General features: G+C 46.6%; 1 long non-coding RNA gene across 1 annotated transcript; it reads left to right on the top strand.

Moving 5' to 3' along the window:
- The first annotated feature begins 3,993 nt into the window (after positions 1–3,993).
- LOC142574316 (uncharacterized) lies at positions 3,994–7,104 on the top strand. The gene is made up of 3 exons (XR_012826494.1): positions 3,994–4,104; positions 5,182–5,301; positions 7,040–7,104. It is a non-coding gene; the product is annotated as an uncharacterized LOC142574316 (long non-coding RNA).
- The last annotated feature ends 18,137 nt before the right edge of the window (positions 7,105–25,241 follow it).

Genomic DNA, 25,241 nt, shown 5'->3' with positions numbered 1-25,241 from the left:
ACAACTCAAGATCTTTTGGTGCAACTTATTGCGTCACTGTTATGTAGGTCGTGTGGCTTCAGCCTCTTTATTTCAATGAGAAAGTTAGAAGTGCTGCGAAGAAATCTTCTAAAATCGGTTATTTTATGCTTTGCTACCAGGATGTTTGTCCGGACTGTAGCGTAGCCAATTTACTCACCTTTGCAGACCCCGGTCATTATGTCGCGTTATTTGCCAGAACTCTTTCCAGTCGCTTTCTTGTCTGCAGGCACTTTGTCGGTGGACTTCGCACCTGCAGCGCTTGCGCCATCTTTCCCGGGATCGTCAGCCTCTTTGTCCGTCGTGGAATCCTTTTTTCCGCTTGAACCAGAGTCGTTGGCTTTATGCTCAGAATTGTTGCCGCTGTCGTCATCATCGTCACCTTCACTTGGTGTGCCACTGCCTTCACCTGGGCTTGTAGTATCATTATTTTTGGCCGACGCTTTTGCGGCGCGATTTCTGATTCCTGCTTGTGCACCAACAGCCGCAAGCTGAATGCCGGTGCTGGCACCGGCCATGCCTAACATAACACCAGCACCGGCTGGTAGTTTCGACCTCCTGCGCTTACCTGCAGAATTGGAGCCACTGCCACCGGAGTTATCATTATTTGTAGTACGGGATTTCTTCCGCTTTTTACGTAAGCACCTTGGGAAATCTCTAACTTTTTGCGTTCTTGGCTTCTTGTCTAATATAATAACTGTATAGCTGCCCCTTACTCTCCGTTTTTGACGCAATCTCTTTATACGTCTTGAAGGTAGCCTGCCTTCTCCGCTGGATGTCAGGCTCGTTGCGCTTGTTCTACCCCTACCAATATAAAATTGGTTCTCAAAAGGTGTGGTTGTAATTTTCTCCGTGAGGCTCGCACTCGCGCTGTCTGCGCTTATAACGCCAAGAGCTCCTCTGCTGCTATGACTACGCGTTCTGACATCAGGGACACGGTGACCACCACCTTCACTGATGTAATAAGCATGTCCGAAGGCTCTCGCAGTTACATAGTTCCGAAGTTCGAGACAAGCACCTCCTCTGCAGCGGCCCACCTAAAATTGAGAAAAGGAACAAATGTTTAGAAACTGTTAGAGCAGGAGGACTATGGCTGTTGTTAATTTGCGAGTGTACAGACACACTTATCGCCAATCGCAATGTATAACATTTCTGCTACGTATAATTATTTCTCCGACACTTGGCCCCGTAGATGCACGGGAAGACGGCGCTAATCCTGATTGTCTATACCTCTGAAAACATGACGTGTTGTAGCTTAGGCAGCCCCAAGTTACTAGATTTCACTATAGCTGTCGAAATGTTTCGTGAATGTTGCATAAGACCCAATATATCAAACAATTAGACACTAGCACAACACTGCAGCCGTGGGCGAAAAAAAGACACATAAACTATGCATCACTATTCCTTGCATTCTACTCAAGAGAGAGAGAGAGAGAGAAAAGAACTGTTTTGTTCACCAAAGTTCACTTTATTCGGCAAGGACAGCTAAACTTGGGGCTAGGTAATAGCTACAAAAGCTATGCGAGATACGTATTATAGACCACGAGCCAGCAAACGAAGTGCCCTGCCGTCATCCGTGCGTTCCTTCAGCGGGGGAAAGGGCGAGCCAAGTGGAATCTGTGGCCCAAACCTGGACGGTGGCGAAGGTTTCTGTTCGAGTGGCTTGCGCTTCTGGCCGCGTGAGGTGATCAGTAAAGCAAATAAGATAAAATGGAAGTCATTTAGTAGCACTTTCCATTGGAAGTCATTGGCTGTGAAAGCAGCCGAAGTGTGGTGTTCGAAAATAATTTCAACAAACGCACTTTCTTTAGCACTCCTTTAAATGTCAGTATACCAGCGTATTTGCATTCTGCTCCCATGGATGGAAATGCGGCAGACGCGCAGGTGGCCTGAGATGATAAGGCAGCATAGTGCCAGTCGGCTATGACTATGCCACTCGAGATTATCTCTCTCACCCTTCGTACCACCCTACTCTTCCACACGCACACTACAGAAACACACACAGATGAAGCCTAACTGAATATGACGTCGCGTATACTCAGTGCCTCAGCTAACTTGTGGCTACACTCTTAGCACGGTACCTTCTATGGTAACCTGTAATCACAAGTAACTTATAAAATAAAGGTTACATGCAAAATATGTTGATGTTTTAATTAAATGTTGTTACGTATATATATATCTATAGGTTACAAGAGTCAAAATTTACGGATTTAAAGGTTAATTCAGCGCAAAGTGCCTTGTAACCTTTAGATTTTAACCTCTAAAGAACACTTCAGCGCATCAGTGAGGAGACCTACATCATGGATTGGACGTTTGTTGATAAATGTATCCTAATGTGTTCGTGTTCTGCATTTATGATCTGGTTATTACAAACGTAGTACTTCGGCAGTTCGGGCTGCATTCGGTCTTAATTTCTGTCAGCCAAGCAGTTACATTTTTCACGATATAAAAACAAAAAAGAAATCTTGCACGATCGCACTTGCGTGTTCATCCGCGCGCAGTTCTTTGACGACCCTCCATACTTGGCGCACAGCCTTATTTGAAATATCAGCAACGAAGACTGTGTCATCGAATGATGTGGCGTGCACTGCCTGCCGAAACCCAGCGGTCGAACGTCGCGGAAGCCCCCTGCTCTCGCACGCATTCTAGCCACCATGAGACAGGCATGGAACATCGGTATTTCAACACGAGAAACAAAAGTGGGCGAGTTTCTTTAGAACAATGAATATTTTTTAACAAATTTCATGTACGAGGCGAGAAAGAACAGTTGAAGAAAAGCACACGAACGCGATGGGTCTTTCAGTAAAAGGTTGTTGAAAACATTGGATGGTTCTATCACATATCAATATAATTCCACTTGTCTACTAAAATGTCCCTGTGCAGAACCTTTCAGTTGTCTGCATACATTTTCTGCCTTTGACCGGGTTCGTTTCATTCCCTGCACTGCCTTGATGCTGTCAACCAAAAATTTCCCATGCTTCAACCATAAGCGCTCAAGATGAGGTTAATAGTTAGTGTGCAAGAAGCGTGTGCCTAAGAAAACCATGCCGACACGTGGTACCAGCTAGGCAGAGTGCGTACATAAGTATAAACGCGCGGCGAGGGAACTGGGGATGCGGTACGCGCTAGGCGACCGGCGTAACTGCTTTGAAATGGACAACAATCTACATGTCGGCGAACTATTCTGCATTATACTTAGGATGTTTTCTAATAAAAATCGTGCCAACTGATTCCACTACCAGCTTTATTTGTGCATTTTAAGCTGTGCCGAAGATTGGCACTACAACGACAGCAAATTTAAGTTACAGCAGACCCGAAACGCGCCAATCGTTCAGTGAAATCAACAGGATGCCGCTACACTCACATAAAAGCGAGCGCCGTCCGCTCCGTTGTCTTTTTAGGAGACATAGACAGATGAAAAGAGCGTTAAATGTGTGAAGCCGCCAACTGAGAAATGAAATCTTTGCCACTGTCCAAACACGAAATGCTTCCACCATCACACCGATAACATCACTGGCACCTTTGACATTTATTTCTGTAATTTATTGCTTGTTTTCATTTTTGTTTTCCTTTTTGCTTGTGCCTCTAAGTGCCTCTTTCTAACATGGCGGAAGCGAGCAGGCATCAGCCACACTGGAGTGCGGCCATCCACGGTGCTATCATCTCTCCTCCTCGGTCCAATCGAGATGACTCGAGTTGCACGCTGGGAAGATTTTAAGCGGGAGCGGGAGGCTCGGAGCCGGCGGGAGTGGTTAGCGCGCTGTCGTCCTGTCGTTGTAGTAGTTGTCGTTCTGAGACGGCCATTATATTTGACTTGTTTGGATACCATCCGATCGCCATTGTCTGCTGCCACCACTTGCAGCCTGCAGTAGTTTTTACCGCTTCTACTGGGAACTTGCGCCATCCGCTGCACCCTCATGCCTTCGTGCAGCAGAGACCTTTTCGGTGTGTTGCGCGGTGGCTGCAACGAGCCGGGTTGTGAGTGCAAGCGATACACTATTCTGCGCCTGTCGGAAAGTGACAACCTGGTGAGGTGTGAATATTGTGACCACGTCCCAAATGCACACGGAAAAATATGTGATCTCGGTAAGCAGAATTTTTGCTTTTAATTATTTTTCGGTGGATAGTACGTGAATTCTTTATAGTTCGCAATTCAACATTTGACATAGTGCATGCTCTCGCTGCGCGTAAGTGTTTCTGAAAAAAGTTATTGTTGACATATTTGCTTCTTTATGCTCTTCGATTTACATTGAGCTAAATCTGATGTCATTTTGTGCAAATATTGGATTAGACCTTTCTAAAATATTGAGCTTGTCGGCGGGATGAGTTGTGTCAGGGCAACTAAATGACCTTAACAATACGTTTCTTGTACTGGCACCGTGCTTTGGGCTGGCGTAGTTGACAGAAATCGTTCAGTATTGTAGAACTTGCCTCGCGCACCCTCCGTTAGCCATGCTGTGGTGGTGCGTGACTGCCCGCGCCCTGGCCTGGAGGTAATCTCCGGTGTGTGCAGAGGTCGGGCAAGCCGAGGCGGCTCGTGGTTGCATTTCCGCTTTCTTTCGGTGCGCGTAGTGCTGGAGGTCGCGTAATCTCAAAAGTTTGGAGACGCGATGAAGGGAGCAACAGAACAAACGTTCGCTCCCCTCTGCGTTCTTCAAGCCAACTTGACAGCGATTGTTCGCGGTCGTCAAATGAGATGTGTTCATTTATGCCTGTGCTCGCGTGACACCATGGTTATTAGTAAGCTAATGATTACTGTTACGGCAGGTAAAACCACGTACCTTAGTTTGAGTAGTGGTCTAATGCTTTGCTATCGCTATTAGTGCTTCGCTTTTTGGGGTGAAAATGCGTGTTTTTTCTATTTTCTTTTAGTCAAACGGGCCAATAATTTAACATGGGAATTGGTGGTTAGCATTGACTAACTGCGAAGAATACACAATTCTCTTTTTACCGCAATGTCACCCCTTCTCTTACATCTTGCATTCAAATTTCGCACAATGATGTATAATTATATACAGCGTTGTTTCGGAGAATACATGTTGTATAGCTTTAGCACGAATTTTGCTTATGTACGCGTTTTTTTTTTCGCCTAGAGCTCTGCAATGCGCTCTGCATTACTTTGTGAACACTAATGATGTTCTTTCGTTGCGTCTATCATTTCAGAAACGAAAAATGCAGCCGAGGCAAAGGCGCAATGCAATGTGCCAGGCACCGTGTTCGAGGACTCAGTGTCAGATGAAACTGTGGAAGCTTGCACATCTAGTCTGTCCTCGGTGCAATATGGTTAGTATAATGTGGAATGTTAGCCAAAGCTTTTTTGATTGCCTAGTGTATCAAATATTTTAAAGCGAAGCTTTCTTTGCCACTTCCCTCGACTTTTCCACTGCTGCTGCTGTCGCTGACCTGCACGCGGCGCCAGGGAGTGGTTGAGTACGTAATGTATATAATGTACGCAATGTACGAGAAATTGCATTGTACGTGTACAAAGTTGGGACGCAGGAGTGGCGTCTGTGAGCCCTTTCCAGCAAGAACTTATAAAACGCCTCCAGGAGCGTTCCTATTATACTTTAGTGGGATTTCAGTTCTATATAGTTCAGCAAACAAACGAAAATTAGTATTATACTGATTACTTTTAGTAAAATAACATTTCATTGCTTTTTCCTGCGTGCTTACTATAATGAGAGCTAAAGGTGAGCCAGTTCTAATTTTCTTTGATGTAGAATGGTTGGGCTCTTTGGGGTTGAGTTGTTCTCTGCAGTACTGCACGTTTTTTATAAATTTTACTTCGTCAGTTCACATTATACTGTGCATATTTAATGTTTGATAGGCGAATGTTTATAGGCTCTAACTGTCTTTGTAGGCTCCACTGCCCAATGGTGATATCCAGATTGCAGCTCCCCACGTCTACACATGCAGCGAGCATACGTGTGTTTATGCTGGCAGCAGGCAAGAAATAATCTGGGTCTCGAACGGCAGCCTGGAGCTAACTGTAAGTTATTGTATTTTAACCTACTACATCAAGAACCTCGATCATTCATATGCATTTGCACAATTCCTGGCGCTGATGCAGAAACTTGTGCTACCCAGCAATGTTGTACCTAGAGGCCTCATAAATGACAGATTGAAGTGCTTCTTTGCCCTTCTGAAGAAAAAGAATGTGATTTGACTCAACGTCTAGCTAAAAATTTTCACCTTGCATTAATGTTCACTTGTTGCCAGGAGGTGGTGAATAGATGCATCATTTTGTGCATTACATTTGCATGCCTTTTTTATAACTGTTTTATTGAAAATTACTGAGGTAATACATCCATTCATGCAAGTGGCACTTACTCTCGTGTACGAGTATTTTATTTAGCTGCTCAAAATTATTAAATTCGTGCAATGTGAATTATGGCAGCCTTGCTTTGTCACTGAGTTATTCTAACTGCTAGCCTCTAGATGATAGAGTAATTGTGCAGTACTATGCATAGTAGTGTCCTAATGACCTTTTTCAATATTGATTTTAAATAGGTAGTGCATTCAAAAAGTTAGAATCCCATCCTTGACATTGTTAGCTAGACAGTAAAATGTGTCTTGTAGTAATTTTAATTTAAAAAATTTCATGTTTGTATAGTCATCACCACTTCCAGCCTTTTTTCATTTCGCCCTACAAGCCAGCACTTTGCACATCTCCTGGTTAAGCTTTGTCTGATGTTTGTAAGAGCAACAAGTTGTGTTTTGATGCCAGTGGTGGCCAATGCTAACACTAAGGAAACGTTGCTCAGGTATAGATGGGCTGCATGCATGCATGGCCTTGTGGTCCAGTCTTCTTTTTTAGGTTCACCTATAGCCAATACTTTGTATATTTTTTGCATTGGCTACATTGCATTGGAAGCGTCTTTATTGACCTGCTCTAATGCTGCACAGGATGTGTAAAGTTTTTTTTATGTAGTGTCCAATGTGGATCTGAACACAAGTGTCCAGTTTTTGTGCCTGCAATCACATGTACTAATCTTTGCCTCGTTTTCTTGCTTCCTGACAGCAGTACAAGTTTTTACATGGACAGTCAACACGAATTTATTGACGACATGCATGGCTGAAACACGGTGATATGATATTTAATATTCCTGTGATATGATGCTAGTGATAGTATTGTCTTAAATTTCCAGATCTAGTCATGTGCCAGCAAGGCCTGCTGTATTTGTGGTGTATTCTATGTTGTATTTTCAAATAAAGATGTTGCATTGTGAAGTTAACCTTATACTGCCTGTGGAACTGTCAATTTATACTTAAATTATTTATAAAAGCTAACGGTGCCTCCTACTCAGGCGTTCAAATTGTGTTTTGAACTGTATTTTTGGGAATATTACCGTTACATATTTGCTCAAAATGTGTCGCACGGGGAGTTTCATTTTGTCAGAAATCCCAAGGGATACTAGTATACTACTATCATAGTAGCCCTTTGTTGGCTGAAGTATTACGATTTAAGTGATTTAAATGAAAGTAAACTTTTGATACCACATTTAGTTGAGCGTTTTTTTTTTCAGAGAATTTCATGTGGGCCCCGCTCTTTACATGGTCCGACGAGCAGGGTGCGGCCTAGCAACGGGGAGGCGCCACCTTGGGTTTTGTTCCAGAAAGGCCAAATCTCCGCATGGTACACCGAGCCGGCTGCCACCAAACAACAGAGGTGCGTTATTTCCTTCTTTTACGGTTCTCTCTGCTTGCGCCTCTTCTTTCTTGCGCGCTTCTTTTCGCGGTCGGATTAAGCAGCCGACAACCATGCGCGGAGAAACGTGAGCCCTCGCGGAGGACGCCACTCGGCCAGTCCTTTTTGGACACTGTCTTTACATGTGGTTGCGCTTCGAAATAGTTCACCTGTCCACCTCGTGTGGTCTCCACAGGAAAGGGTGTCCCTGTGTCTCTCTCAGCCTAAGCAAAAAAAGAAAAAACTGCGGTTTGCTGGCAACTTAACTTACGCAAGCCGTAACATCTCTTCGACTGCAATGATATCTAGTCAAAAAATTCTCTAGCTATCAAAAAGCACAACAAGGAGGAGCGCGGGAGTACAGATCTCTACTTACGAATGGCATAGTAAGTGACAGACGCATACTGTTTTTGGGTATAATTGTGTAGCTGTTTAGCAATAAATGCAGCAAATTTTTTGCTTTGCTTATGAAAAACGACAAGTGTTCAGGCCCTTTACCCGTGCTGTTGCTGTTTTTCTCCTGTGCATGCATTTACGTTTACTGTGTGGATTGTACCAAGGGTATCATTCAGCATGCAAAAATCAAAAAGGAAAATCAGCCAGCTGAAATTCATTTTTTTTTTCATTTTCGCATGCTAAATGATACCTTAGGAACAATCCACCGAGTAAACAAACGCATGTGCAGGAGGATAAAAACCGCAACAGCGTGAGCCACAGGTCTGAACACTTGTAGTTGGCAAAGCGAAAACTTGCCTCATTTATTGATTAGCAGCTACAGAACTGTAGCCCAAAAGAATATGAGTCTGTCACTTACAATATACTATTCGAAAGTAAAGAAATTTCTCTAGCTCCCGCGCTCACTTTTGTTGTACTTTTTGGGGTAGTAGGCTGCATTTTGTCTTAATATCTTTTAGGTCAAACAAGAGATGTTGCGGTATCCGTAAGGTCTAGGTTGCCTGCAAAACGCAATGTTTCTTTTCTTTTTTCACTTAGGTTGAGAGAGACACAGGGTCACCCTTTGTCCCGAAAACCGCACGAGGTGGACACGTGAACAGTTCGAAGCGCAAGCGTATGTAAAGGCAGCGTCCGGAAAGGACTGGCCGAGGGGCTTCCTCCGCGAAGGCTCACATTTCTCCGCGCACGGTTGTAGTCTGCTTAAACCGGCCCCGGAAAGAAGCGCGCAAGAAAGAAGAGGCGCAAACAGAAAGAAGCGCGAAAGAAGGAAGAGACGCGCCTCTGTTGCTAGGCGACAACTGCCTGGGCGGAGCATGCGCAGAGCAACGGGCTTTTATGAAGCATACCGCAGAAAGAAGCCCGAAAGAAAGAAGAGCCGCGTCCCCGTTGCTAGGCGACACCGGCTCTATATACGGAGCATGCGCAGCACGGTGTCCATCTGGGACCTCCTGCAAGCCGCTTTGTGTAAACATTTTAATCGTTCAACCGGTATATTGTAAATGTAACCTTTATATTTAGGCAAAGGCACTCAATACTGTATGCCTATACTAGAGGTTAAAGTGTTGTAACCTCTAGTTGAGGTGCACGCTTTCTTACCTTTAATAGAAGTTAAATTTGTAAAGGTTAATGTGTAACTTGTAAGTTAAAGGTGCACAAATCTGTGAGAATATACCCCTCTAATAAACGTTACCGTGCTAAGAGTGTAGCCTAAAAGCTGTGGCTCGTATTCACATAAAAGGTCTAACGCTATGATTGTTCGTAAGATAATATTCCAGCCAGTCATAGGGATGGACATAAGGTAGAGTGGGCATGGGACGGCAGCAATGGCGCGGTCCTTGCCGAGGCCGTTCTTCTTTTGCATCCCGATTCTTCCACTGATCGGGCTGTTTACTGTTCGCGCCTGGAACCCATCCGACGGAGCGTGTACTGCACCCTACCTTGCTGAAAACCCGGCCTTTGCACCAAGCAGCGGTTTGCTGTTCCCTTCTTCGTCTGCGCAACGTTGGAAATGCCAGCGGAATCATCGCGCCGGATCGTTTCATCAAACCAACGGCTTCGACGCATGCGTCACCCTGTGGTGCGCATATATATAGGCCACCGATGACGACCCTCGTCAGTGGGCGTGGGATGGCAGCAATGGCGCAGTCTTTGCTGAGACCGTTCTTCTTTTAAATCCAGGGTGGTAACACGATTTCCCTTTACTGTAAGCGCTCTAGCAATCGCGCTTTGCTGCTCGTACGATGCCCGGACATTGTCTGGTGTTTATTTACCGACGGTGTACATGTTACAAGGCTGCTTTTGATGTCCGGAGACATTGAGCTTAACCCTGGTCCTGATCCCAGTAGTGGCACTAACCTGGTTCTCGACGCCATTAACACTCTTGCTAGTGAAATGGACGCGCGTCACACTGAGCTAATATCAACTCTTAATGAAGTGAAAGCTAACCAAAAATTACTTGAGGCGCATGTTACTAGCATGAGTGCCAGATTAGCGTTCGTAGAGCACACAGTTGCTGCACTTGAAACTCAGCAGGAACCTGCGTATATCAGAGGCGTTATTACCGAGACCATGAAAGGTGAGAATGCATCCGTGCAATGTCGTCTGGAGGATTTCGAGGATAGGTCAAAGAGATAACTTCATTTCCTATGGTATCGCCAATAATGTCTCTGTATCTTGGGCGGATACAGAAAAGAAAGTTCGTTCAATTCTTGTCCATTTTTTCGCGCTGCAATTACCCGAAGAGGGTGCGCGTGCGCATCGCTTAAGTGCCTTCATAAATAACAAATGTCGACCAGTGGTAGTGAAACTGGCATCATTTAAAGTAGAGGAAAACTTATCAACACAAAAGAAGAAACTGAAAGGATCCGGGGTATCCATTGAAGAAGACTTCTGTCGGGGAACTAGAATGACTAGGAATAAGTTAATCGCATTTGAGAAGTCTTCCGGTCAATTGTATCATCTCAGGTACAACAAATTGTTCCTCAACAAAACATGCTACGTGTATTGCTCTGAAACCTATACTGTTTATAAACTTCAGCAGAACAGTATTTCTACTGCCAGCGGTAATGTAGGCAGCAGCGCGATAAATTTCCCTCCTAATACCCCGTTTCAAGTTAGCATCGCACGGTCGCACAGAATAAGCATGACAACGATTACTCTGTGCTGTTCACTAACATCCGCTCCATCATGAATAAGCGCGATGCCCTGTCTGCGAGGATGGACACGTGCAATGTAGATATTGTTGTTTTGCTCGAGACCTGGCTTTCAGATAAAATTGACAATTCTGAACTTTTCGCGTTAAGGCTTAGAATATTTATAGAAATGACCCAATAGGACGATGTGGTGGTGGGACCTTGATCGCTGTTTCATCTGATATCATCTCTTTTGATATAATGTGCCTTCGCAGATTTTCTTGTGCTGTTGTATTCAGATAAATAACAAAGACATGATATTAGCCGCTTGCTATCTACCATCCGATAGTACATCCACATTTTGCAATGAACTATTTGACTGTCTTAACCAAATTGTTGTTAAATATCTTAAGCAGCGCCATTATTCTTGCTCGATTATTTCAATTTCCCTGACATTGACTGGACTGTGGCTCTGTGGCCCATCAGTGGCTCTATCCTCATCCCAATGTTCGACCTTTCTTGATATATGTTCGACCTTTGGCCTCACCCAGTTCGTTGAAGTGCCTACCCGTCTCACAGATATTTCTGCCAACATCCTTGACGTCGTCTTCACCACATCTCCTGATTCAATTTCTTCATTATCAATTATTCCTGGTTTAAGCGATCATTCCGTGATTCATTTTGCAATCCCCTTACGCTCGCCACAGTGTCTAAAATACTGTAAGAAAATTTGTGACTACAGTCGAGCAGATTTTTCCTCGATCAAATACTAATTACAAAGTTTTGCCGATTTCTTTTTTTCACAGTTCTGGGAAAGGACTATCGCAGAAAACTGGCTCTTTTTCAAAAAGAAAGTTGAAACACTAACTGAAAAATATTTTCTGACTCGCCTATTATCTTCATGCAATCGGGCTCCTAGGTTTAACTCGTGTTTAAAACAGCTTCTTAACAAGAAAAAAACGCATTTTTCGACGCTTCAAGCTGTCTGGGGAAACCAAAGCAAAAGCTGCCTACGTAGTTATCGCATCTGAATACAAAATGGCCATCCACTCAGCCAAGAATTACTTTTTTTCTGAAACGCTACTTCATCTGTTCACGACTAATCCTAAACAGTTTTGGAACGTTATCAACGCATGCAAACCTAAAGAAATTGTTCTGAAAACTGACGCTGGATTTCCTGTCCCGCATGAGCTTTGCTCAACAGTTTTTAACAAAACAATCTCGCTATCTTTTTCTTACACTCTAACAGATACTTCACCGTCCGCACGTGCCTTGACGTACCCTGAGATGGAGCTGATTTCGATAGACTTTGATGTCATATACAGTTTGATTAATAAAGCTAAACATTCCTCATCGGCAGGCGTTCATACTATAAATTACAAATTCCTTAAGAGTACTGTAGCGTATTCATCTGCTTTCTTCTCATACATTGCTATAGAGTGTTTGCAGAGTTCTACACAATTCCGGACGACTGGAAGACGGCCAGGGTGATTCTAGTGCACAAGTCTAGTGATATACATAACCTCTTGAACTACCGGCTGATGTACTTAACTTCTATTCCATGCAAGTTATTAGAGCACTTAATCTACTGCAACCTGATTAATTTTCTCGAGTCTAATCATTTTTTTTGCGTCACAGCAGCATGGTTTTCGTAAAAATTATTCTTGTGAGACTCAATTATTAACGTTTACTAATGATTTGTCTTCCGCTTTAGATCGAGCTTCAGTTATTGATTGCGTCTTCCTTGACTTCGCGAAAGCTTCGATACCGTCTCACATCGGCTACTAATATTGAAATTGAACACACTCCATCTTGATTGTGGCTTGCTTAAGTGGATTGAATGTTTCTTGCAGAATAGAACACAGTACGTTTCTCTTAATGATCTTGACTCTAAATCATGCAATATAACATCCGGTGTTCCTCAGGGATCATTCCTTGGGTCTCTTCTTTTTCTAATTCATATTAATGACCTGCCTGATTCTGTTACTTCTAACATAAGGCTCTTCGCGGACGACTGCATTCTGTACCGCGTGATTTCTAATGACTCTGACTTCTCCGTTCTTCAATCTGGCCTAAATAAAATGTCTTCTTGGTGTGACACATGGCTTATGAAACTAAACGTGAACAAATGTAAAGCAATGAGGGTGTCTCGAAAGATTAACCAGTGCATTTCTCAAGGCTATGATGTTAACGGTTACCCTCTTCAGTTCGTCGGCAGCTACAAGTATCTAGGCGTCCATATCACTCATAACCTGTCATGGCAGAAACATATCCACGATGATGTTAATAACAAAGCCAACAGCTCCCTTGGTTTTCTTCGGCAGAATGTCTGCCTCGCTCCCGTTCCGTTCAACCTACTACTATATAAAACACTCGTGCGTTCTAAACTAGAGTACGCTTCATCCATATGGCACCCGTATACTATATCGTTAACACAGTCCTTAGAATCGGTTCTAAACCGCTCAGTTATGTTTATCCTCTCTAACTACTATCGCTTAGCCAGCGTTTCTCGCATGAAGCAAAAGCTTGGCCTACCTCTCCTTTCTACTAGATGTCAAATTTCTTGCTTATGCCTGTTTCATAAAATATATTACACTAATAATGACCTAAAAATTACACTTCTTTCGCCTCCGAGCCATTTATCATTCCGTATTGATCATCGAATGAAGGTTGGGGTACCTCAGTGTAAAAGCAGTGTATACTTGAACACGGAGTAAGACATATAGGAGGTGAAACTCCCGTCAGCGCGAGCGAGCGCGGGCGACCAGATAAAGTCACAATTGTTGCATGCGCCGACGCTACCGTATACAGTGGCGGCACCATGCGGCGCGTCGTAGAAGCCGCAGCGAAAAAAAAAAAAAAACAGCGCCCGGCAGGCGGCTCGGCGGCTCCGGTGGCTCCGGCAGCTCCGGCCACTCCGTGGTAGAAGTCAGGCGCGCGCGGCCGAACGGGAGCAACACGCTCAACCGGTTGCCCTGGCAACCGAAACGGCGGTAATTTCTTCCCATGCCGCCTGGTGCCGCCAGCACGAAAACATATCCGCGGGCTTGTGACCTTTACTGGTCGCCGCAAACAGCGGATTTTCCACTCCTAAATATTTCTTGCTCCGTGACCTCGAAGCCTTCATCCCGAAAACAACTCAAGACTGGAATCGCCTACCCGCCTCCATCGTCACTATCACTGATCATGATGTGTTTAAGTCAGCTATATGTGACCATGTGCTGCTTCCTTAGCCTTTTTTTCTTTTTCTATTGCCACTCCTCTCTGTAATCCCTGTACGGCCTTGAGAGTAAATAAATGAAATGAAATGTTACAAATAGTGGCCAGCCAATGGCAAAGAACAATTACGAACGAAGGGCTTTGTGAATTCGGATTTAGGTTCACACTACTACAATGCCACGAAATCGGTGATGTTGATTGTTGTTTTGAGGAACTGAAAGTATATTTTTTGCGACTATGCATGATCCCGATGCGAATTCCTGATTAAATATCAATTACTTCATCAACATTTCAAGTGTGGGCTTAAAAGCAAATTCTTCAATGGATACGCTTGGAGCGTGATGCGAAATAATCAATTCTTTCAATTTAGTTCCGATAACTGTTATGATTTTATTTTTACAGGTTTCAAAATAAAGGGTCCTAGGACTGGAAACTAAGATGTTACTACGCGCTTGTGCACACTAATTTTATCGCCGTTCCACATGATTCGAATATATAAATAATGCGGGCGGCTTTGCGCCATACATGGAATTTGCGCCCAATAAAACTCGTTGATGAATAAATACTGTTGCATTCATACAGAACGTAAATCGTCAGCAAACGAGATGTGTTCAAGAGAAGGGTCCGGGCTACTACTTATGTCAAGATAATTTCACCACGGAAGCGATGTACCGAATAATGCGGTACATGGGTTACAACCCTGAATAGTACCTAAAGATTGTTGATATTTTGTCAGCTTATTTGCTTTTCATAGACTGCGTAGGCGAGGACCTTATATCAGCCGATGACGATGCATTTAAAACAATGGTCACAGCCATCGCCTCGCAACCACTATTTTTGCTTGCGGCCTATTCGTTGTGCTTGGTCGGCACGCCGCAAATATGCGTTTCTAAATGAACCACGAAGTTACTTAAAATGGACTGAAAAAAATTAATCCAATCGGCTGTTAGCAAGGCATCATTATTTTCATCACTGCATGTTCGCACGTACGAAACGTGGCCTGCTGCGTAGTCCACGGATTGATAACCGATGACCCTGCGCAGCAATGGTGCCTATTGGAGCAAAATAACTTTCTACTTGCGTTTCCGAACAGAGAAATATTTTGGGTTGAGTTCGCTTAAAGGCAGGCATTCAACGTGAATAGCTTGCCCCTACTAAATACAGAAAAGCGTAGGTGCTATGCTTTAACGTGTTTATTCAGTTACGCTACGAACGTTATTCAGCACTTGCAAGAAGCAGCATTCACCGAAGTCAAGAAACCACCTTTCACAAATGCAATCTTCTTGCGATTATTCTAAATTTACCTTCCGCATTTGATTATAAGTAAAAATATTCTTTAACTCAACCTTCTTGTCTGTTTCTTCGGCACGTTACAGATTGTAACCGTGAGCTGTTTCGTATTTCTTTTTTTAGCTTTTCTCTGAGGTGGCAGGGAGGGGACACATTCGCACACTTTTCAGTGACACATTCACTTCCTAATGTTTACCTCTGCAATGAATTGGATATACGGACCGAAACATCGAAAACATCAGACTGCAAAAAGATTGAGGTACTGAAATGAAAACAGTTCAAATCGCAATGCCACAGCTACAAGGCTGACACATTTCAAAAGGCCTGCCTGATAGCTTTCCTGTGAAATATTGGTAGACCGAACTGCTTTAATTACTTGTTGTTTATTCCGTGTTTTGCTTCCTCCTCACTCTCACACAACGAGGTAAGTTGAATGGGCTAACACTTCTGTTGCACCCTTAGCATAAGAAAGTTTTGGCTTAGAAACTGCGTACGAACGGTGTATCTTAATGAATCCTGCCCCAGATGCCTAGTTTCAAAAATCCAGCACTATCTGATATTGTTTTTCACTTCAACTATTGCTTCCTTCAACCAAACCGACTGTATGCTTTATTCCGCTGCATCGGCTTCCGCTTCACTGGAAGCCGATGACCGCGAGCTGTAGGCTCGTACTCCTGGCACGGCGCAACTAACCAATGCTCGGCAATCGGCGCTCCAACCGTTGCTTCTGCAATCGAGGTCTGTGATCGCATCCTCAAGCAACCATTCGATACCATACTAGATGATACAGACAATCAGTAACAGCACTTTGGCGGAATAATACTCAAGTGTATTCGAACCGTAACACGAACCGGTTTCTGCACGGGCGATCAGAGGCTGTGCGTTATCTTGTTCCTAGCGGCGATCTAATACCATTCCTACACGCTGCAGGTGCGTGTACTCGTGGAGCCACCTTGTCGCATATCGACGTGTATCAAGCTACGTGCAATGGATTCGCAGCGAATCATCTTTGAGCATAAGATGTGCGTAAGGTACGTTGCCTTGCACGCCTGAGCCCTTGATGGCCATTTGCAGCGGGCCCTCTCGGTAGCACAAATCAAGGTACCATTTCTGCACGGGTAATCTGAGGTCCATGATGGTAGCTTTAGCGGCCAGTTGGTAAGCGATATTTTAATTTGTTGTAGAGCAGGTGCACTGACGCGGACATAACAGGAACATTATGCAACACACAGCGCTTTGTGTTGTCTGATGTGCCTCCTATGGTCGTTAGGAGGATTCCTGACCCTCAGTCCTTCAAGAAGACTTGAAACCAACAGGGCTAGCTGATTTTCCACAACCGAACAATAAGCGCATTAAAAACCACAGACGCAAGAAAGGCGGACAGAGACAAGTGCTGGTATTTTTACTGACAGCATGGAGGCCAAGATCGCCTCATTATCGGGTCTAGCACGGGAAGAACCACGGGAACTTGGATTCATGTTATTTCTGCGTGAGGGAATTAAAATCCAGCTCTCGGTCGCCGTTTTTATTCGCGCAGCCACAACATGAACTTGTACCAATCCTCCTGACTCTGAATCCTTCTAACGAACATTGAAGGGACCCATGACAACACACATCGCTGTATGCTGTATAATGTCTTCTACGTTGGTTAGAAGCATTCAGAGTAAGGAGAGTTGCGACAAGTTCATTTTATTTCTGCGCGAAATAAAAACGGCGACAGAGCACCGCGTTTTAATTTCCTTACGCAGTATTAACACGAGTCCAAAGTTCCTGTTCTTCTGCCTGTGCTAGATCCATTAGATGGCGATCTTGGGTTCCGAGCTATCAGCCAAAAGTATTCGGCCCCTATGGATGCTGGTTCGGGCTATGGCTAATATTATTACACTTATGGATTGAGATCGTATCGTTGATGGCCCCAATGAAGTTTGATTTGTTGGTTACATTTTGGAACAGGCTAACATGATCAGAGCCGCAACAGGCAACACGAGAATTTCATGAAATAAATTATAACCATAAATTTCATGGTTATAACTGACAAACTCTATGAGCAGATATTTCCAGGCGAACCTAGTGGTCAGAATTAGTGCACAGTTTCCTACTATGGATTCCCTCACATAAGATCTCTCTATCTTGTATGGTAAATTTTTTTCCAGCCTTAAGGGAAGGTAATTAGAATTGGTAGAAATCAGCACTCTTGAGGGTGCAATAATGTTTACTGTTTGTCTTGTTCCTAGCGGCAATCTAAAGGCGCTCATACTTGCTACATGTCATCATCACCAGCTTATTTTGTCTACGGCAGAACGGATGCATCTACCAGCGATCCCCCATTAACACTTTCGTGTGCCAGCTTCTAGTTGCAAGCTTCCTAATTTCGTCGCATCGCCTAATTCTCTGCCGTCCTCTATTGCATTTCCCTTCTTTGGCGCAAGCCATGTAATTGTAATGGCTCGTCAGTTTTCTGTCCAACGCGTTTGCCTTACCTGTCCAGAGAGAGAGAGAGAAAAAACTTTATTGCTCAGTTAATCGGAGTTATGGCAGGTCTGGGTGGGGCCCTCAGTCCAGGGCTCCACTGGCTCTTGCGGCTCGCTGGGCTTGGTCCAGGAGGGCCAACTGGCTCCCCTGATCCTCGCGTGCGAGTAGTGCCTCCCACTGCCGTACGAAGTCTGTGACGCTGAGAAAAGGTGAATTGACGGTGCTTGGCCGAGCCGTACATTCCCACGTTATGTGAGCCAGCGTGGGTTTCGCGCCGCACCACGGGCAGGTGTCGGTGTAATATGTCGGGTGCTGCTTGTGTAAGAGGTTTAGGTGCGGGTATGAATTGGTTTGTATGCGACGCCAGTCTTGGGCTTGTCTTCTATTTAGTTTGCAGTGCGGAGGGCCGTAGGTCCGTCTCTCCCTCCTCTGATTCTCTAATATGTCGCGCACTGCGGACAGTGGTTCCTCTAGGGTTCTGGCCGCTGCTCGGTCGTTGCTTCCTCGAGCTATGCGGTCTGCCCTTTCGTTCCCGTCGAGTCCGTTGTGCGCGGGGCACCATGTAATGCCGTGGTCCAGGTCCAGTCGTGAGCCGAGTATTCTTTGGGCACTGCGCGGTAGCATTCCCCGCATAAAGAGTCGACACGCTGCCTGCGAGTCTGTAAGCACATGAGCCGACTGACCCTTAAAGTCGGCGTCTCGTATCGCCAGCGCTATTGCCGCTGCCTCTGCTGTGCATACCGAGGTAGTCTTAACCGTAGCGGTTATCGTGGTGACTCTATTGGTTGCGGCGATCGCATAGAAGTCCCTGCGAGTGGTTGCACTCGCGTCCGTGTAGTAGACGGCCGGATCCTTGCCGAATCGCTTCTGCAGAGTCCTCGTCCTGGCCTGTCTGCGGCCTGCGTGGTACCTGGCACTCATATTTCGTGGTATAGGTGAGACATGGACGTGCTCCCTCAAATCTCGTGACAACAAGTCTGTTTCGTCTCCGCAGAATAAGGGTCGAGCGTTGTATCCCAGTCTTTGGAGAATAGAGCGGCCCTGGGGCGTAGAGCTCAGCCTTTCTCTTTGCGATATCAGAACTGCAGAGGCATGTTCTTCATATTTGTTGTAAATGCCCAATCGCTCCAGGCGCTCCGTGCTGACTGTGTTCGGGAGTCCCAGAGCAGATTTGTATGCCGTTCTGATAAGGGTGTCCACCTTCTTCATTTCAGTTTGGTTAAGTTTTTGGAACGGCAGGCCGTAAGTAATGCGGCTAATCGCAAATGCTTGCACCAGCCTAATAGTTTCTTCTTCCGCGAGCCCGTTGTGGCTGCGTCCAACTCGCCATATCATACGTGCCACACTCTTAACGGTTGGTGTTAAGCTCCGAATTGTGGCATCGACGTTGTCATTCTCTTGGATAAGCAGGCCAAGCACTCTCATTTGGGCGACTTCACTAATGGCCTTGCCGTCGAGATGTAAGTCTATCCTTGGTGTGGTAGTTTTCTTATGACGCTTGCTGCGTACGCACATGAACTCTGATTTTTCGGGTGCGCACGTCATACCAGCGTGCTTGGTGAAGTTCACTACCTTGTTAATGGCCTCCTGTAATAGGTCTTGTTTTTCTCCGTAGGAACCCCGGTGTGCCCACAACGTTATGTCATCGGCATAGATCGTACATCCGAGGTCCCGTGCTTGCTCGAGTTCTAGGGCCAGTTGCCTCATCCCGACATTGAAAAGAATAGGCGACAAGATTGAGCCCTGTGGAGTTCCTCGGTTGGGCATCGCGAAGACGTCAGAGCGCGTACTGCCCAACCCAATCGTTGCCTTCCTGTCGCGAAGGAAGGCAAGGACGTACCGAAACACCCTTCCTCCGCAACCTATGTCTTCCAGACCTTCGAGGATTGCTTCGTGAGAGATCGTGTCAAACGCTTTTTTGACATCGAGCGCCACAACGATCCTGGCTTCTTTGCTTCGTGGCGGGTCCAAAACTTCGTCGCGAAGCATAAGAAAGGCGTCCTGTGCCGAGACGTGTGGCCTAAAGCCAAGCATAGAGTGGGGAAAAAGTTCATTCCGCTCGATGTAGTTGCTCAGTCGTGTTTGGATCACCTTCTCAAAAAGCTTCCCTGCACACGACGTGAGCGATATTGGTCTCAAGTTTTGCAGATCTCTAGGTTTAGCCGGTTTCGGTATGAGTATTACAGTAGCCTCTTTCCATTCTTCTGGCAGTTCCCCGTCGTCGCACCATACATTATCGTTGAAATAGGTCGCAAGCTGCCGCAGTGATTCCTGACTCAGGTTGCGCAGCATCGCATTTGTAATGTGGTCCGGACCCGGTGCGGTGTTCTTACGGAAAGATTGTGCGGCTGCATAGAGCTCTGCCGTTGTTATGGGTTCGTCCAGCTCCGCGTTGTCTGGTCCCTCATAGTTGTATTGCACTGATGTTGTGTCCGGTACTCCTATGTAGACGCTCTTAAGGTCCTCAATGAGGGCATCGGCCGTGCCATCGTATTCATTTTCAATTAATTTCAGTGTTCTGTTTGCGGTGGTCCGTGTTCCTGTCGGATCTATCATACTGCGCAGAATAGCCCATGTTCGCTTTGTGCTAAGCGTTCCTTTGAGTGCATCACAAAACTGAAGGAAATTGGTGTCCTGCAGCTGCTGCGCGTACTCACTGGCTTCCTGCGCAAGTCTGGCTATCCTGATCCTGAGTTTTCTGTTGTGTCTCTGTCTCTTCCAACGTTTGGTCAGACTTCTCCGCGCTTCCCACAGGTGTAGTAGATGCCTGTCTACTGCCGGTGTTTCGACTGTTGTCGATATTTCCCGTGTAGTGCTTCTGTGTATTTCCCTGATGAATTCCGTCCATTCTGTAGCACTATCGCACGGTGTGGCCTGCCTTTGCTTCTGTCTATAAGCTGTCCAATCGGTTATGGTGGCTTTTCCTAATCTATGGCGAACCCGCGTCGTGTTAACTGAGACACTAATAACGCAGTGATCACTGCCAAGGTCTTCGCCTAGGTTGGTCCAGGTAACACCTCTGTCATTGTTGCTGAAAGTTAGGTCCGGCGTGGTATCTTTGACTACACTGTTTCCCGTTCTGGTTGGTTCATCCCGTCGCGTCAGCAGGACCAGCTTATGCTCCTCCGCGAGGTCGGCTAGCCTTTGGCCCTTAGGAGTGCCTCGATCATAGCCCCAATCAGAGTGCGGAGCGTTAAAGTCCCCTAGGATAATTGCCCGGTCGTTGCTTTTCACTTTGCGCAATGCGGCCGTCACTAGCACGTCGAACTTTGCCTTCCTATCTCTAGGTGGGCTGTAGACGTTGGCAAGAACTGTTTTTGGCTTGCAGCGTCTACATGGCCAGACCGTGAGAACCTGATGTTGGACACCGCAGTTAGGGACGTAGTCCACGCTCACCGCTATGTCCGCCCGTGTCAGTGCTGCTATCTGAGGATGGTCAGGGTGCGTGTGCATCTTGTATCCTCTGAGGTTCGGTATGTTCTTGCCTGGTTCTTGTATGCATATTATATCCGGGGGAACAGGCGTCGCATCTATAAAACTCAAAAGTGCTGCATGTTTAGTTCTAAGAGTCCTGCAGTTCCACTGCCAGACCTCGAGGTTTTCGGCTACTCTCGTGTGGCGATTAGCCATCTATAGTACTTTCGCTGTCGGTCAGCTCTCTCTCCTTAGGTCTGCGTGCAGGAGCTCCCGGGCTGGCACATTTACGTTTGTTCGGTCCCTCTTTCGTGGCATGAGAAGAGGAGTCCTCTATCTGTCGTTTGAGCTTGTACAGCTCTGCGAAAAGAAGTTGGATTTGTCGGCATATGGTATCCAGTTTATCGTCTTTTCCTGTCACCTGTGGGTTCGCGTTCTTGGTTTCTCCTGGCTTGGCTTTGTTCGTGTGGGGCTCATTCCTTTGTTTCAAATCAGCTAGCTCCCTTCGAATTTCTGCAAGGCTGTCCTTTAAAATTCTGTTCTCCTCTAAGATTTTTTGATAGGCTGGACTCTGAGTTACTGGATCGGCAGTGGGAGACACTATTCGCGCCCAGCTTACCTGTTGTGACGCGATGGCCGCCGTCTGATGTTTGGCCTGCGGAGCCCTCTCCTGTTTGGGGGCTAGAGGCTTGACATTGCGTGCCAAGGATGTTGACCTAGATCTCTGACGACTCCGCCGCCTGGTACGCGATCTCGATCTGGATCTCGAGGTTCCTTCTTGTCTGAATTTGGAGGGGGTCCCCTCTTGCCGTTGAGGGAGCTCCGGAAAGTCACTGAGCTCCAATTCTTCGTCTTCTGTTGAAAACCACCGGGGTCGGTGTTGTTGAGCAGCTTTGTGCCCTCCGCTTCTCGGTCGGCCTTGCGGTCGTGTTTGCTTCAGGCGTTTTGTGCAGCTTCGGTCGCCCGTGAGGTGCTGCCCCCCGCAAGCGGCACATCGCGGTGAGCACTCGTGTCCGTCTTCGGGCTCGAGCGCCCCACAGATTGCACACACTTTTGTGTCCGGTTGCGGGCAAACGTCCGTGCGGTGGCCGACGCTGTGACAAATCTTGCAAACCTGCACCGAGTTGCGGTATGGATGACACGCCATTTCCCCACCGCAATAGTAGACGAACCGCGGTAGGACCGTGCAGAGGAATGTGATGACTGCGCTTTTCGAGTCCCCTAGCATTCTTGCCTGGATTATCTCGATGCCCTGGGTACGGACTCGGAGGTTTGCCTTGATTGTCTCTCCGGGCGTGTGCGGCGGCAGTCCATGAATGACACCTCTGACGGCGCCTTCTCCTATGGCAGCGTACGCATTGAACGCGTGCGTCTTGCCATTGACTGTGAGAGCTGTGATCTTGCGTAGGAGATTGGCTGTCTCTTCCTCAGACGTTGAGACTATTGCGATGTTTGAGCCCTGTTTTATGCGCAGTATAAAATGCTCACCCTTTATTTTATTGTGGCAGGCCGCGATCACTGCTTCTGCGAGCATCGGACTGGTTAGAGTTTTCAACGGGAGTCCTTGGTGCGGGCGGAGAATGATCTTGAAGTCATCCCGCGGCAGTGGTGGTAACTTGTTCCGTCGCACCTTGCGTCGGCGGATTGGGGGCGAGTTCTGTTCCTTCTGCGAAGGCTCGTTCCGTTTTGCCTGCAGGCGTTCCTTCGCTTGTTGCCGTTTTTGGCGGAGCGTTAGCACCGTCTGCCATCCATCTTCGTCGGGTTCTCTCGTAAACCGCCGCAGGTCCTCAGCGTCCGTGAGAAGCGTTGTATTAGTTTCATCTTTACGAGGAGTTAAGGCTTCGGAAAAATCCATGCCGTCTTCCTCCGTACCGGGTTTCGGTTGGGACGGCGCGCCATTTGAGGCGCCCGCCGGAACAGAAGCGATCCCTTGAGACGCCATATGCGTCGGTGTCTTGTGTCAGACGCTGCACCGACGCGACGCGGCGGCCGCCGCCGCGCCTTAGCTCTGATGCATGCTAGCTCCGACGCAGCGTACCTGGTAGCTTCTTGAAATTGTGGAGCCGCCGGAAATGGGTGGGCCGATCCCGGCTGCTTGGCAGGGCATAGCAATTGCTCGCACCCCCGTAAGGTAGAGGCTGGAAGCAGTGACTTATCAATGGCCCATACCTCTTTAACCAAGCAAAAATGCATTGGTTCATGCCTCCGTATAGCAGAAGCTACGAAAACTTAGCCAAGTGAAGCAAACAGTGCCTACATTTTTTGTAATCAGGCTTACAACACACCAACCGGCACACGTTTCAATGAAGAACAAGCTGCAAACAAGTTTCAGAACCACATACTTGATGATAGGGCGCTCCTGATAAGAATGCGAAGCAGGTAGCGCTCCCCACGTACGTTTCCCGATAAAACTGACTGCTGCGCAGCATGCCCCGGCGACGGCAGCTTGCGACGTGGTAAGTTATGTCGCTAACCTTTCGTATATAATATAACCAGCCTAGCAACTAATTTCGGTGTCGTTGCATCACCACTATGGGCGGCGACGTGCTGTGAAAATTCCCATTACTCATAATACTGCTGGTTTTTAAGGTAGCGTCGCTACGATTACTCTAAGGCCATAAAGCATTGCATACCGTTTCAACCCCCCCCCCCCCCCCCCCACACACACGCAAAGCAGTTGTAGCGGTGGTTTTCAACGGCTTCGCTGGACATTTACTTTCGCAGGACCCGGACGGCGAATGAATGTTTTCTCCCAAATGGCCACTGGAATATCGGCTACCGCTATGTACTCGCTAATCCCCACCGCTGTCTTCTGGCCTCTTAACTTTATGCCGCATATTGAGGTCCCCTGTCAATAATTGGCCTAGGTGAACGTACCATTACAGAGAGGCTGTTGTTTGCGAAGGTACGTTGCTACAAGCACGGCTTCACTTTTCGCACTTTCCGGCCGTGGCTCGGTCATCAGATCACCTATGGACCATCGCCCCAAAGGCTGCTTCATTGGAAAAGAAAAAAAAGTAAAAGACACCTAGATTATTTGGGCAGCTTGTTTGGATAAAGAATGATGGAAACGTTCGTGGCTTTAGTTAATGTAAAAAGGACTAGCACGAGAAAATGGAGCAGAATTCGAAGAACTAAAGCAAAAGAAGCCTCAAAAATATAATGTCAGTCATCTAGAATTCCTTCGAAGAACTAAAATCAGCTTGCGCCACCCTTGCAACTGAACAGAAAGAATTAGGCGAACGAAACGAGCTATTTTCTCGTCAAGTAAAAGACTTCTAATGGTATTCTTAACAGGTAAAAGCAAAATAAACGACAGCGGCGTTGACCTGGCTCATGCCCAACCCTTCAAGTACCACGGCTCCTGAATGTCGGCTGACCGCGACCTAATTCAGGAACCCAACGCACGCGTCAATGCTGAATGGCCGAAGTGACGCACCGCCAAGTGCGTGCCTTGCGACCACTATATGAGAGACCTGCTGGCATCGAGCATTTATCGCGAAGATCGACCCATCGCGCTATACGGCGGCGAGTGCCGGTACGCCACCAAAGAAATCTAGCGCCGCCTTACCGCAATGTGGGCGGAAAGGTTGCGTCGGATGATCGGCGACACTAGTTTAGGCAATTTGCGAAACGATGACATTCGCTGGCGCTGCGGCATTCCCCCCAGTCAATGAGGTGATCCATGAAGCCGGCCCCTGGTGGCAAGGCCAGGAGCTGATGTCATCCACTGAATCGCAAGCGCATATCCGCTACAACCTCGAAATGCCCAGAAAGCATTATAGGCGCTCGCGAAAACAGCACGGGGTCGACACGCTGCACACGGATCCCGCCGCCACAAGACTCAACACAGAAGACGGTGGAAGATTGTGAGAGGTGAGCTGGCCTCCAAGCCAGAGAGGAGACTCGATAATGTAGCGCTCTTTCTGGGACGTACGGATGACGCGGGAGAGTTGGGGTGATGCGTCTGAGTGCTGCCGGCTTGGCATGTGTGTATTAGGAAAGCACGCCAAGTATAATAAGTAACCAAACGCGTTAAGATGCTTGTTTCCGCG

Source organism: Dermacentor variabilis, chromosome 3 (genome assembly GCF_050947875.1).
Source record: "Dermacentor variabilis isolate Ectoservices chromosome 3, ASM5094787v1, whole genome shotgun sequence".
Taxonomy (NCBI): Eukaryota; Metazoa; Arthropoda; class Arachnida; order Ixodida; family Ixodidae; genus Dermacentor; species Dermacentor variabilis.
This window is presented reverse-complemented; position numbering and strand designations above follow the sequence as displayed.